At 43.3% G+C, this 14,068-nt stretch overlaps 1 long non-coding RNA gene across 1 annotated transcript; it reads right to left on the bottom strand.

Annotated features, from left to right (window-relative positions):
• Positions 1-12,088: 12,088 nt before the first annotated feature.
• LOC148865262 (uncharacterized) lies at positions 12,089-13,995 on the bottom strand. Its single transcript, XR_016109381.1, has 2 exons — positions 13,535-13,995; positions 12,089-13,444 (listed from the first exon to the last, which is right to left on the bottom strand). It is a non-coding gene; the product is annotated as an uncharacterized LOC148865262 (long non-coding RNA).
• Between the last annotated feature and the right edge of the window lie 73 nt (positions 13,996-14,068).

Genomic DNA, 14,068 nt, shown 5'->3' with positions numbered 1-14,068 from the left:
AGTTCAGAATTCAGATTTGATATGGGGATATGGCGAAATTATCACCTTAGAGAGAGAGAGAGAGAGAGAGAGAGAGAAAGAGAGAGAGGAGCCTGTTAAATTTATTGAGGTGGAGATTAAATTTCACCACCTTTTATTTATATTTATCACAGACCTACAACGCTCTTCTTCATCTCTGACCCTCGCCTCCTCCCTCCCTTATCTCATGACACCCATTTAATCAGACGACGACGATTTCAAACGTCTCAGGAACCAGGAACGTAATGATATGGTGTATAAACATTAATAGACCAAAAGTGATCCATTATCAGCAGATTCTGATCAGATGGTTGGGATGATTCCTTGATGGATGCACATGCGGTATCCTGTCGCTCCAACGATGTACGTCAAAGAATCGATTGGACCCGGTTTAGAACAGTGATCGTGAATAGTGTTTTAGCGCGTTGAATTCCTATGATGCACCCAGGCGTTCCCGAGGTGGGCTGATGATGGTACAAGGAAAAATAAAAAATAAAAAAAAACAGAAAAGTTCGGTCCTTGGAGGACCTATAGTGAATATGGGGCCCGCACTCCATTGGCTCTCACATGCTTTGTTTGGGGTTTAACCCCTTCTCATCAGATGCTACACGTGGAGGGCTAATGTCCAGACAACTGTTTAAATGGTATGACAATCCATTTATGATTCCAATTTAATGGTTAGTTGTTTTTCGGATATCATATCTTCGAAATTAATATGTAAAATGCTATTTGGCCCGTAGATGTTTTTTTTTTTTTTTAATAATATGATATTTAAGGTTATGTTAAAAGTGCACCACGTGGCACTATTATTTACAAATGTATTTATTTTCGTCTTTTGCGTGGAAGGAAAGACACGTAACCAAACATAACTTTTTGGCTCTACATAGTAAGTACTTCGGCTTTTCTTACGTGGATGACAAAGTCACGTCTCTTGTGCTGCCAAGGATTGTAGCGTAGCAGGGGTGATATGGGAACTTTCAAGTTGATTAGGGTAAGGGTTCCACCTATCAATACTGTTACTCTCAAGGATGAGCCGAGGGCAGGTAAATCTGCTTCCTTATACGAGGTTGATGTATCCAATTTGAGAGCAAGAGATTATACGTTACAGTGCCCCAAGTGTTTTCTTAGAGATGGAGGTTTCGACGGTCAAGTTAAGCGTGTATGAGGGGTTGGACAAGGTCCTAGGTGAGAGCTTAAACAAGATCACTCGAGAGCAAGAGAGCTAAAGAGCAGGAGTGAACAAGATGGTTTACTTAGAGAGGGGCACCCCTATTTATACTTGACCTTACCTTGGGAGTGGTTGGCAATGGGTGGCCAGAATTGCATCCAGTCAATGCCGCACGGTGCCATCTTAGGCATTGCCACATGCACCTACATCATTTGCCCCCCCCACTCTCGAGGTCGTGATGGACAAGGTCTAATAGATGACTGAACGGAGACCTCGACTTCGGCCAAAGAGAGTGCAATAGTGCCATTGGGAGGCGTTGGATGGTGCGTCAATTGCCTTGACTTGGTTAAAGAGGGTGCCATTCAGAAGTGTGGAGGCATTAGCCTCGGTTCCTAGGAGCTCCCCTTGGTTGTGCAGTGGCAATTTCCTTGTAGTTGACACCACCCCTTAGGAGGACCATGGAGGGCCAAGGGTGTGGAGTCATGGCTTGCACGGGCGTAAGGCATCTGTGTTCGCCGATCGTGCCCTTCACGAGTGCCATTGTGGACTCGTACGCCAGACAGGCATTGGCATTGACTGGTCGTGATTGTACAAGAGACAGGCGGTCAAGTCACCTGGATTGGATCACTTCAAACTTGGAGTTGGAGGGCGAACCGCCTAACTTGCTCGATGTTGTTTCGTATTCCTGAGGTCGACTATATGTGTCATGCATTGGTTCTAGCTGTCAAGTCGGTTGCTTCATGGCCATTGGATCGAAGCAATCTGAGTCATTTGTTCTTCTTTAAATAGCGTCATTGGTTGAGGCAATCGCTACCATTTGCTTGCTTCCGCTCGAATCTCCAAAGACCTCGGCCACCTTGTAGCTGAACCCTTAGCTTTCTTCTTTAACCTCAACTACTAGGTAAAGGACTTCTCCCTTGACCATGTCATACTCTGATTCTGGTCCAAATGCTATGAGCTTCCTGACCTTTCAAGCGCTAGCTCGTCCTGTTCCAAACTTGTCCAATGGTAGTGAGAGTTTTAGTAGTGGGTCCGAGGGCTCACCTTGTAGGCCCGAGGTCCAAGTACTGAGGGAGAGAACTACTCCTGGAGGCACTGAGTGCGAACTGTGGGGTGGTAAATCTCCCGATGAAAGTAATAGTTCTATGAGGCCAAAGGGCAGCACGACTGCAAATGCCTTGGCACCACCTGAAGTGGTGAAGGGAGATGACATCGAAGACCCAAGCCTTGAGGACATAGCTGGGGCCAAAGCTCAAGGCGTCACACTGATGCACTATCCGCACTGCGACCTGGATAGCAAACTTAGCATATAGCAAGTGAGGTTGCTTGTTGAGTTGTACCATATTCTCAGGGGCTATAGGCTTAGAGTCCCCGATGTAGGCGATAGACCCTAGTGGCTAGCCAGGGGGAGGTGTCCATACATGAGCATTACCTCCACTTCGGCCTCCGATTCCCCATGCCTCCTCTCATCTCCAAGCTCTTGAACTGCTACAACATCTCCCTCAATTAGCTTGCCTCCAACATTGTTAGGACTATCATTGCCATGTCAGTGATGGCCTGGCTCCAAGGTGTCTACGTGATCATGAACATATTTCAGTGTCTTTTCATCTTGAGGAAGCACCCTGTTGGGAAAGGTCTTTTCTACTTCTAGGGCCGACATGGTAGAGTGGTGGACAACCTGTCGTCTATCCACAACTGGAAGAAGTACTCTTTCACATCTTATTCGGAGTGTTGGCCATTTAGGTTTGACTGGGGGAAGCCGGATATCATGGCCAAGATGACTCGTATTTGATTGAAGGGGACGATTCGTATTTTAAGGATGAGGAGGCCAATGTGATGACCTAGATTCGACTGAAGGGGACGATTCTTCTGAGCCCTTGGCATCAGAGGAAGCCTTTGTGTGGACTGGCCTCAACCTTTCTCACCTTAGTAGGGGAACTCCTACTGTTGGTTGCACACATCATCTTCATCCCTTCTTTTGCACTGCATATTGACATGCTTCGCAGTGTTTTGCAGAGATGCAGGGCAACATCAAAGACAAGATAATGCAAATGGCGAAGTCCAAGAAGGGGACTTCAGGCATTGGTCTATTGAGGAAGCAGACACCAAGACAAGTTGTTACAAGAGAAATGCCACGGGCGAAGGCTCCCTTCGAGGCTAAGAGGAGAAAGGGGCCTACTGAAGCTGAGAGGGGGAGGAAGCCCATCGAGGCTGAAAGAAGGAAGGAGCCTACCCCCAAGAGACCTGTTGAGCCCCTCCAACCTTTGAGGGGAAAAAGACTGGCAAAGAAAGAGCCCACCCCCAAGAGGCCATTGCGATGAAATGCCATTGATGGTGCGATGTATCTTCCGCTCTCATTGGAGCGTTTGAGAGGGTGATACCTTGAGTACCCTAGAGGTTGGCTAGGCCTTGTTGATTGGGATGCTCCCATCTAGGGACAGGCAATCCTAGACCCAGGTGAGCGTTTAGGGTGTCCGAGACACCCTTCTAGATCAATTGGCCGAGGTAGTTTACATCTTCAAACACTTAGCTGAATTTCTTCTTTTTCTTGCTTTTCTTTAGCTGATAGTCGGATCTTCGTTGGAGGCGTTTTTGACAGTTGTTAGCCTCTATGAAAAGGTTGAGGTCCTCTTGCAACAATTAAGGACCTCACAGGAGGAGAAGGAAAAGTTAGAGCGGTAACTAGTCGAGGCTGAGAAGGGCCGAGAGGCAGCCACCAATGCGACGCATGAGGAGCGTACTCACCAAAAGGATTTGGAGGCCGATGTCACGGTTGAGAAGGAGTAGCTACGGGCTGCTCGGGTTTCTCTAAGCGAGGTAGAGGAGAAGCAGAAAGAGGCTGAAGGGGGCCAAAGAGAACCTGCGAGAGGACGAAGAGAGACTTGAGGTGGCCGAGAAAAGAGCTGAGGAGGCCTCGGCCCAGGCTATCAAAGAATGGAAGACCATCGAGGCCTATGCAGCTAAAAAGGTTGAATTCAGTGTCACCTCTTGGAGGACATCAAAGATACAAAGTCCCAACCGTTGGCTCTATTGCTTGACCTCGACGTCAGTTAATTAGGAGTCCAACCCGATCCGATGGTGCCGATGGCAGAAGGGATGATGCCTGTCAACGAAGTGCAACCTTCCGAGGGCATAGCCATTGATGAGCTGCCCGCATAAACCGAGGTAGTCGAGGAGAACATGGAATCCGAAGCCTGAGAAGCTTTGAAGTATCCTTTCTTGTTTTTGCTTAGTTATTTTTTGTAAGGGGCTCGACCTCCCCCATCTGAGGTCATTTTTTGTAAAGCTCAATGTGAGAAATCAATGAACGAACGAAACAAACTTTTTGTCTAACTTGTACCTTTTTCTTCTTCTTTCTTTGTGCTTTCTTTCTGTCGTGCTAGGGGCCGATACCCCTCTCCGAGGGGTCATAGTAGCAAAAATCTGTTGCTCCTTACTTAGCTATTCACTTTGGAATTTACGTTAAGTGGGTTAGGCCGAGGTTGAGCTTTGTCGTTGATGTCTCAAGGCCCCTTTCTTAGCAAGGAGGAAAGGGAGGCGAGTGCCTTAGCTCTCTTGGTTAGCTCTCTTGGCTTGTTCCTTATACCCGTCAAGGTAGTTAGACCGAGGCCGAGCTGTATTGCTAAGGACTCGAGGCCCCTTTCCATAGTGAGAAGTGAAGGGAGGCGAATGCCTTAGCCCACTTGGCCTAACTTTCCTTAGGGATTTAGTGTATGGACTCGCGTGCAGCCGAGGCTTTGCAAATGGTGCTTGGATGAGGTCACCGGGTGTTTCTTGCCTTAACGATATAGTTTGTCTATTTTAGTGTGTTTGTTCATTAGGTAGTGGGTTGACATCGCAGGCCGATACCATGGCCGAGGTCCCCGAGCGTATAACCTTGGTGAAGGTTGTGTGCTACAGCTAGCCATGTGGCTGAGGGGTCCTAGCGTTTAATTGGAATAAAAATGTTTACACTAAAATTAGAGCCGAGGTGAGAGGAACTTTTCACTTTTCATTGATAAGTTCTTTGTGCAAAAGATTACACATCACCACTGGTAGTATATCCAGAGGTTTTCGGAGTTCTAAGTACGAGGTACGATGTTTTTGTTTGAGGTTTATGAAGTCAATACAGATCTGCCATTTGCCGTTGGCCTTCTTAACCATGACCACATTGGACAACCAGTTAGGTAGTGTACCTCTTGGATGAAGTCAATGTCAAGTAGTTTGTCCACCTCATCTCCAATTGCTTTCCAATGCTCCAATGCAAAGTTCCTCTTTTTCTACCGAACTGGCCTACAGATCGGGTCCACACTTAGCCTATGAGTAATGACCAAGGGGTCAATTCTGGGCATGTCAACGGAAGACCATGCAAATACGTCAACATTAGATTTGAGGAAGCTTACCAGTTCGGAAAGGGTGTCTAGAGGAAGGCTAGACCCAATACACACCATCTTCTCGAGCTCGGCCTCGTCTAGGGGAACTAAGACGAGGTCCTCAGTTGGCTGGTCTCGGCTCACTAATTCATCCTTGAGGTCGAGCCCTTCCATCGGTAGGACTTTTTTATTCTTGCCTTTTAGTGCCACTATATAGCACTGTCTAGCTGCTTTCTGGTTCCCTCAAACGACTCCAACATCATGCTCGGTGGGGAACTTCACGGCGAGGTGGTAGGAGGAGATGGCCGCCTTGAGTTTATGAAGGGTCGGCCTCCCAATGATATCGTTGTATGGGGAGCCTATCTTCACTACCAAGAGCTTGGTCATTTTGGTCACCTATTGAGGCTTTATCCCTATTGTGATTGGCAAGGTGATTCTTCCTTCCAGTTTGATGATGTCTCTGGAGAACGCGACTAGTGATACATCAACTAGCTACAATTGATCTGGTGTGAGCTTCATCTTTTCGAAGGTATCATAGAAGAGGATGTCCCTAATGATCTGCTGTTTACAAGGATCCTCTTCACCATGTAATTGGTGATGGTCATCGACACCACCAATGCATCATCATGGGGGACTGAGACCTCCTTTAGGTCATCGTCCGAGAAGGAGATGACATTGTTTGTCTTCTTCTTCTTGGGTGTTGGTCTCTGGATGCTAAGATTCCTAGCATAGGCCTTTCAGGCCAAAGCCGAGGCTCCACCCAAGGCCGTACCCCTAGCAATGACATTGATGACCCTAACCAGGTTGTGATGCTACTATTTCTATGACTACTATTGTGAGGACGAGGCACCGACGTTTCTGCCCACGTGCTCCTTCAAGTGACCACGGCGGTGGTATTTGCAGTATTTCTTTGGATTACCCTTCTTGGGATTCCTCTTCATCTTGATCGAACACTTCATTATTCCTCCTTCCTTATTTGCATAAGGATATGCATTCAGGTGGAGTTGAGTGGCATGTATTTGTTGAAGGGTGGGGCCAGTAACTTCTTGTTGGCGTCCTTGTGGTTGCTGTGGCCATGGCCGTCTCTATCCTTTCTCTTCTTCTCTAAGACCCCTCGGCTAGGGTCGGCCTCATTCTCTTGGAGACATTCGCTGGTCAAGGCCTCCTCTGCGCCAATGTACTTTTGCGCCTTCTTCAGAAATTCTGCCTTGTTCTTGGGTGGTGTCTTGGCGACAGACCACTTGAGGGGTCCAAGATAAAGGCCGTTGATGGTGGTGTGCATGGAGACCAAGGGGTTAAGGTCCTGGACCTCGAGTTCTTCCTTTTTGAAGTGGTCGATGTAAGATCAGAGGCTCTCTCCACGCTTCTATCGGATTGACATGAGGGTGACGACAGTTTTCTGACGAAGTGGGAGAGGAAGAGGTCGGCAAACTGCTCTCACGTTGCTCTTAAAAGAGGAAGCTCTAGTGCAAACTATGCTTAGTTTATCTTACCTCGACAGAGACACATTCATGGTGAGCTTTTTATTATTTGCAAAGTAAATTGTATTGATTTTTGTTTGTTCACTTGTATAGATATAGATCCCATTGAAGCTGAGGCCGAGGTTGTAGAGAAGAGGGTCAAGGCGGCAAAAGGAAAGGCACACGGTCAGCACCAAGGTTGCAAAGAAGAAAAATACCAAGGTCGGAGTCGGCCAATAGAAGAAGAAGGCCATCAAAAGCAAAAGGCCTTTAGGTGAGGTTATAGGATAAAGACCTTCAAAGGAGTTGGCATGCCCTGATGTCGAGAGAGCTACCGATGGAGGTGAGGAGGGATCTTTAGTTATCACACCCCAGCACACATCCCATTGTGATCTTCCACCTACTCTCCCCCTCAGGTTCGCCTAAAGGTCGAGACAAAGAGCCTCTTTGTCATTGACTGTTGTACTGATCGAAATGGTATGTTGGTGAAAGAGGTGAACTCCATCTTGAACAAAGTGCCAGCACAAGAGTTGGCCAAGGGCTGCATCTTCCTTGGTTACAAGAAATCTTTAGCTACCAAGCTAAATGGTCCCATCATCAACATGGCATGGATAAGGAATTCAAGGTAAGAGTGGGTTTATCAAGTACCTTTAATCTCGCTTTTGTTGGATTAACGATTGACATGAGTCCTTTTCAAATCCTTCTGTCAATAGTTTCCCTTTGGGATTAGGTTCAATACCAAGAGGAGGTGTCAAAGAAAATGAGAGTTGAAGTCAGCCAACTAACGAAAGAGAAATTTTTGTTGTAGGGAAAGGTTTAGCAAGTAAATGGGTGATTCACCAAGGCTAGGGAAGAGTACTATCACTCTCATACTACCTACAAGGAATGAAAGTATAGGGCCTTGAACGATGAGCCTAAGCTTGCTACTATCAAAGATCTGTTGGAAGGGGTGAAATTCAATTGTTTTGGGCGAACCTGTTAGGGTTGTTAGCCAAACTACAAAAAAATTTCAATCCAACCTAAAAACTGATTTCTTGGTATTTGAAAATCTAAATTTTTTGGATGGAACCCTATATATAGAACTCTCTCCTACTGTAATTAGGACTCGATCCAAATTAGATTTGGATTAGGACTTAACCACACTAATAGAATAGACCTCCATACCCATATTCAATCCAAATTGTCATGTGACTACTTTAGCTATTCTTTAGTGTGAGCTTATCCATGTGGTTATGTACTCTTCGAATAGGAATCCATTTTCTGATAGATCTTGGCTTTCATGCTTTGGTGGGTCATCTGAGATTCTTTCGATGACCTATGTTGTGTTGAAGGGATATCTATATGATCTAATCGATTGCATAAGGCCCCTAGTAGCAACGAAGCTAGAGAAAGTATACAAAAAAGACTGTGTTGAAGGAATATCTATATGACCATGTGGTTAAGCATTACTCTAACTTGATGACCCACAGACTATGACTGAGGTTGTAACATCCCAAGGGTAACTTACCATTAAGGCCTGATGTGAAATAGAGAAGATGCCCTTCGAGGCCTGTGAAGTGACAAGGTTACCCCTAAGGATGCCACATGTTCATCAGTGATTTGAGGGATAATTAATGTTGTATCACTCTATTTTGTTTTTTAATTTCTGAATTGTGGATGAGGCAGCTTTAGCGGTGCAACTATGGCAAGCTTAACCCAAGCTTGAGCCCGACCCTAGCCTGTCCTAACCAAATCCAAGTTCATTTGAACAAAAATAGATACATTCATGCAATGTTCATATAAAATCATCTTTCTCTAATAATGTGTACATGTATAAATGAAGTTTGTACATATTTTTAATCACTTATACTCTTAATTTGGGCTATAAAGCCTAATGTGTACATGTATTCATAAATTCTTTCAAATCCAACCATCCCACCCAACCCTACTAAGCCCAGCCTAACCTAACAAAATTGTGTTGGGTTAAGCTTGGGTCAAGCCTAGGTTGATAAACTTGGGCTTGACCTCTGGTTAGGCTAAGCCCAAATACGAGGTTTGCACTTTTGGCTTGAGCCTAGGTTGACCTTCAACCCAATCCAATTGACCCATGTACCCCTAGGTAGCTTTAACATCCATGTAAAAAGTGGAAATACCTACAACGAGGTAGGATTGAATAAAGCTCTTTAAAGTTTAGGGTTGGGGTCTAGAGATTTAAGCTTTATGATTTAAGGGTTTAGACTTTAGTTATAAGTTTAAGGTTTAGGGTTAGAGTTTTTAGAATTTATTAATTTAGAGTTTAGAGTTTAAGGTTTAGATTTCTTGGTTTAAATCTCAAAATCAAGAGGTGGTAAAGCATATATCCTCCATCAGTAGGTGTCAAGTATTGCCCCAAAATTTGTTAGTAGATTGTTTAAAAGGGAAATTTTTTACTATAAAATTCAACAGCATGGGCTACCAAGGGTGCTACCAGTGTGAGCCAAAAGTTTATGGGAAGCAACATTCACTGTTGGGGACGTTTATGGGCTTTGACACCTTATCAATCCCTTGCTTGTCTTTTGGGTCAAAAAATGAAAGATAATTAATCTTTTACCCCAAGATCATGGTAATGTGTCATGCACGAGAATATTTCCAACGAATTCACATCTACACCCCATAGAACGTGTCCACATGCACATTTGAGCATGCATTGGGAACATTTCCCTGCTTGTCATTGGGAGCTATTCCCAATGCACGGTTTGGATGTGCTATGAGGCGCCCATGGGGCACACTGTGGGGCGCCAATGTGATCTCATTTCCATCATCACAACCCTTAACAACCAAAGGTTTTTCCATAAGAATGTTTTTTTTTCTTTTTTTTTTTCTTTTGTCTACAAAAATTGCATTTTTCTTGTAAATGTCTGTGGTAAGAATGGAACTAATATGACACGTGGCGAGAATTCTGTTGATAGTCCACGCTGTTACAACGTTGACAACCAAAGTTTTGTCTTGAAAGAATGATTGAGAGGAGTCAAATTAAACTCACACAATAATTGCATCTTTTGGGAAAAAAAAAAGAAAAAAACTATCATCTTTTCAAGTACCTATAATTGGTAGCATTGATATGTGATTTGATACAATTTGTTGATAGATATATTGTATTTAGTTATATTTGGGTATATTTGTAATATTGTGGGGATTTATATGTATTTATGGGAGAAAAAGGGCCTTATCTGTAATACGGATCTAATTCGCTCGTTTGCTTATTTAAGCAAGTGGTTGTGTGAGATTAGGGTTTTGAAGAAGAGGAGTGGGAGTTGTATTTCTTGTTTTCCTAGTGAATATTTTTCTTCACCTCCCGTAGATATAAGCTATCAAGCCAAACCACATTAAATCCTGGTGTTTCTCTCTATTTCTTTTTCTTATTTTCTTCATGATTTGTTGTTCCATTTTATGTTAGTTGACATAGTATCAAAGCTATTTTATATTGTTTAACATGATACGAGATTCAGATTATCCCGGTTGCTTAGGAGGTGTTCTAGTTGTTGTGAAGATGTTTCAATTATTGTGAAGGTGTTCCATTGCTGCTATTTCATGTTTAGTTGAGGTAGTAGTCAACTACTACAAAATCTCTTCGTGTGGTAGTCGACTATTATCAGTATCACTATTCTTAGTAAACAACTATAAAATCTCTTCATGTAGTAGTCAACTACTAGCCTTAGGATGCAGTATTTTGTGAGCTAGCATTGGTTTTGTGAGTTGAAAAAGGAGCTTTGATTCTTCAAATTGTGGTTGTTTGTGAGTTGGTTGAAAAAGGGGTTTTGATGCCTCGGATTGTGGTTGTTTAGTAGTTGGCTAGAAAAGGGGTTTTGATGCCTTGAGCTATGGTTGTTTGTTGGTGGTGGTTTTGTGGATTGGAAAAGAGGTTGTGATGCCTCAAGTTGTGGTTGTTTGTGAGTTGGTGAATTGAAAAGAGGGGTTTGATGCATCAAGTTGTGGTTATTTATTGGTGGCGGTTTTGTGAGTTGGGGTTGATGCTTTGTGCTATGGTTATTTGTTGATGGTGGTTTTGTCAGTTGAAAATGAGGCTTTGATGCCTTAAGTTGTGACTATTTGTGAGTTGGTTGTGTTTTGTGAATTGGAAAAGAGGTTTTGATGCCTCAAGTTGTAGATGTTTGTGAGTTGGTAATTGTTTGTGGTGTGGTGATATGGAGTGTGTAAAGTTCCCATGGTATTCGAAGATAGTGATAGTTGACTATTGGTGAATGTGTGAAGCACCCTTGGTGAATTATTGCTTCAGAGGTCCCTTTTTCAACATCTCAAGGTTCATATTTGTTACTTCAATAATAAACTTATTTCCATGGAGGTTGTTTCAATATCCTTACATGCAAACTCAAGCTGATTTTCCCATGAACCTTGAACTTGAGGGGGCATGTTGAGAGGTATATTGTATTTGGTTGTATTTTTGTAACATTATGGGGACCTATATGTATTTACGAGAGAAAAAGGGGAGTATGTGTAATATTGATATAATTTAGTCTTTTTCTTATTTAAGCAAGTAGTTGTGTGAGATTAGGGTTTTGAGGAATAGGAGTGGGAGTGAGTGAGAGAAAGAGAGAGAGGGTTGTATCTCTTGTTCTCATAGTGGATATTTTCCTTCTTCTCCCACGGGTGTAAGCTACCAAGCCTAACCACGTTAAACCTTGGTGCTTCTCTCTATTTATTCTTCTTATTTTCTCCTTATTGATTTGATATTTTATTTATGTTATTTGACATGGTGTTAGAACTATTTTATGTTGTTTAACACAATTGACTGAAATCCTATCTTTTCTTTTTCATTTTTCAATTTGAATAGACCATTTAAAGTCTACGATGGGAAATTCCTACAAGGAGGTCTTTCTTACATGGACTTGGAACATTTTATGTTGTATTTGGTTATTGAGAAAATAAGAAAGGACAAATTTGGACAAGAATTTCCCTCAACTTTTTATTTCTCTCCTTTTTTTTTCACATCAAAGATAGTAAATAATAGCCTTAGGGATTGTTTGATAATAACTGAAGATGCTGAATTGAAAAGTTTATTTATCAGGTTGTCTTTTAGTGAATAAGATTTTAGGAAGTTGTGGGCTCTATAATGGCTAAACTTAAATTAAGTAGATCATTATATCATTGAAATTTGGGTAAATTACAAAGACCCCTGTACTATGGGATCTGTGACAAAGACCCCCTGTACTATGACCATGAGACAAAGACCCCCTTGACCATTAAGTCAATTAAGTCAGATGACAGAATGCGTTAAATTACCAAAATACCCCACTAAACCTTTTCTTTTTCTTTTTTTTTGCCCATTTAACTTAAAACCTATTTAACCTATTGTTTTCCCTTTCTTCACTTCTTTTCCCCTCCCTCACCATCCTCTCTCTTCTTTCTCTCTCCCAACTCTCCAAAATGAAAGGACGGATGAAGCCCATTTCTCATCTTCCCTTTCTTCTCTTCTCCATTTTCAATCTCGTCTCTATAGCCGTCGTTGACGATGTCACGATCATGCTTGATAGCCCAACAATAGATGTCTGCCCATATCTCCGTCTTCCATCTTTTCCTCATCGTCATCCTCGACTTCTTCTACTTCCATGGCAACCAGCAGAGGGAGAAAAAAAGGACGGAAGTACTTGTAGTTGATGGAGCCAAAGACTCTCCTCCTGCAGCACTTGCGGAGCTGGAGCCGGCATCACATCCCACCCTGAAGACCTCGTCGCCACTGCTAATCCTTCCTTTTCCATCCACGAGTCCTACAATAATGGTAGCCACCGACCTGATCTCAGGGTCCTGTTTTCTCCACCACTTGGACAAGGGTAGATTCATCAAAGAACATATCCTTACTTAACTGCTTATTTTTTTCTATAACTGAAACTAATTTCTCCAATTCCACCACCATGGGTTTCACTTCTTGATTAGGTTTTCCTCCAATAGCAGCAAGGCAGAGCTCCTCTACCTTGGCCCAGATACAGGACTCAGAATAGTCTCATGCTACCTTCCTATCGGCATGCTCAAGCCATCTCAGTGTACCTATAACGCTTTGGCCTAGCTCATTTCATGTACGCCTCGGTGTGATCGTTCTTCGAATGTTGGTAGAAATTGGCTATGTCTAGAGGCTCCACAAGGTGTCGGAACATCATCCCCAGCTCAACCCAATCCGGCTTAATCTCAAAGTCATCGGGCAGTTCATACGTCTTTAGCATCTCAATAATCTCATCCCACATCCCTGCTAACTCAAGGCTGGTCACATTGGCCAAGAAATCTTTTTCGCCTTCTTGGCGTTTGAAGGAATCGTAGTAGCCTACCTTATCTACCTCACATTTGAATTAATAATTGTTTAGCTTCCTGAGAGCTATTTTGATTTTTCCACAGTTAGCCTCGATCTTTTGCTGCTTTTCTAGTTTCTGCCTCTCCGACTCTCCTGCTGTGCAGAGGCATAGCCTTTCCTTCGTGCTCTGGAATGCGACATAAGCACAAAGAACGTCACCTAGCAATTCTTTTAATGTCTTATTGAAGTAGTAAGAAGAAGCAAGAGTTGAACTTACCAACCCAAGATCATTCTGAACTATGTCAGCATTTGTTGAAGAAATTGGAGGATCTAGATTGACCAAGTGTGGCTGATTCTGAACGTCATTCCAATTCTAGGGCTAGGGCTAGGACTTCTTGCAGATCGTCAGATCTCAATTCAACATCTTCCGCTCTCGGTGCAAATCCCAACCTCCAGAATATTCGTCGTAACAGCTATGGCGCTCCTGGAACGCCCAAAACCTATCATGCTTTCACGATGGCGGAAGTTGCCTATCCAACTGCATTTGAGGATGGGTTGAAAGTTTTGAACTGGTTAGGGAAGCAGGCAAATGGAGAGAGAGAGAGATTGGGATCTGAAGAAAGCAGTAATGGAGAGAGAGATCGGGATTGAATTAAATGGGTTCAATCCCGACGCTCTTAAGGGGAAGGGCAAGAAGAGAGATCGGGGGAGAGAGAAATGTGAAGGAACAGAAGGTCGGGGAAGATCAATAGTGTTTTTTTCGTCTAAGTTAGTATAAGGGTAGTATGGCGATTAAAAAATATCGTAATGG

The sequence above is a fragment of the Nelumbo lutea genome, chromosome 3, assembly GCF_056320005.1.
Source record: "Nelumbo lutea isolate HS-2025 chromosome 3, American lotus-T2T, whole genome shotgun sequence".
Lineage (NCBI taxonomy): Eukaryota > Viridiplantae > Streptophyta > Magnoliopsida > Proteales > Nelumbonaceae > Nelumbo > Nelumbo lutea.
The sequence above is the reverse complement of the archived record's forward strand: the minus strand, read 5'-3'. Positions and strand labels throughout refer to the sequence as shown.